The 1,294-nt window shown below is 38.9% G+C and overlaps 1 protein-coding gene across 3 annotated transcripts in view; it reads right to left on the bottom strand.

Moving 5' to 3' along the window:
* Positions 1-1,294, bottom strand: part of LOC106878352 (PDF receptor) — a 239,648-nt gene that overhangs the window by 173,835 nt on the left and 64,519 nt on the right. The gene's annotated exons all lie outside the window — the stretch shown is intronic.

Here is a 1,294-nt window from a genome sequence, read left to right as displayed (position 1 = left end):
ACAACACACACATATAAAGACGAAGACGAATGGTTATCTGGTACAGCACCAATTATTACGTTCAAAGTCGCCACGGTGATTCGAAACTGAGTCGCTAGGTAACTGGCCATACACCATGAGCGAACCAAAGTAGTTTCACGGTTTATTAAGCAGCCAATCAACGTGGAGCCGCGGCGGCATTTCGTTTTCTAGAATGTTCTTGAACCATATAAAAAAGGGCGTTTTGACACGCAATCTCCTTGCAGAGCCTTGAGACTTATTCACACGTCTCACCTCTTGCCAGGCAGAATATTGAAAGCAGTTCAGTGATATGTGCTTCCTTTGTTCTCACTCTGATGATTCCATATATAAAGTAGACGGCTAAAACAGACGACCTAGGACAGATGCCGAAGGACCTCTGTCGCTACGAAGACAGTGAAGTTAGTTTTAGCAATGTTGGGCCGACCACATGGTGCCGTACAGATAGCTTTTTGTAATATCAGTGTAGAATTTCTCTCCCAATCTCCCTTCCTATTGCTGTTGTTAACTGTAAATGGCCAACGCAGATTGTCTTCATGGGTGGCAATACAATCTCCAGTTAACCGTTCGTAGGTAGTGTTTAAGTTATTGCTTTCACACCGCCAAATAACATATTTTCATTCACCAATTCAACCACGGCGCAACAACCAAACAGCGCCCATGGCGACAGAGTCTTTAATATGACGTGAAGATTGTACAATCAAGTATGTAGCACGCACATACACAACACATTCTGTAATCTTATGGATGATATTCATACTGTATATCTCACATCAAAATAAAGATTCTTATGAAAACAATTGTCGCAATACCAGATAATCCATTCGTCCGTTTTTATTATACTTAAGAATTCAATCATTGTTGGATACTATGTCATGTTATTGGATCTATGGATTACTTAACAAGGGAACACATTCTTTCACTAATACATTCCGTGTTGTGATAATGCATTACGTAACTGTTTTAGGCTATTCTGTTAAGCCAGTAACGTGGTGAGCCTCACTTCGATAAGCCTCAATCCTCTATGGATCCCCTATTATCAAAAATATGTATGTGCGTGATTGTGTGTATGTGTGTGTGTGTGTGTGTGTGTGTGTGTGTGTGTGTGTACGCGCGCGTTAGTATTCGTGCATGTTGAATCTGGATGTGTGTGTGCATTTATGTATGTATATACGTATGTATGCATATGTGTATGCAAACATATATACGTACACACACACACGTATATATATATATATATATATATATATATATATATATATATATATATATATAT

This window comes from Octopus bimaculoides, chromosome 9 (assembly GCF_001194135.2).
Source record: "Octopus bimaculoides isolate UCB-OBI-ISO-001 chromosome 9, ASM119413v2, whole genome shotgun sequence".
Lineage (NCBI taxonomy): Eukaryota > Metazoa > Mollusca > Cephalopoda > Octopoda > Octopodidae > Octopus > Octopus bimaculoides.
This window is presented reverse-complemented; position numbering and strand designations above follow the sequence as displayed.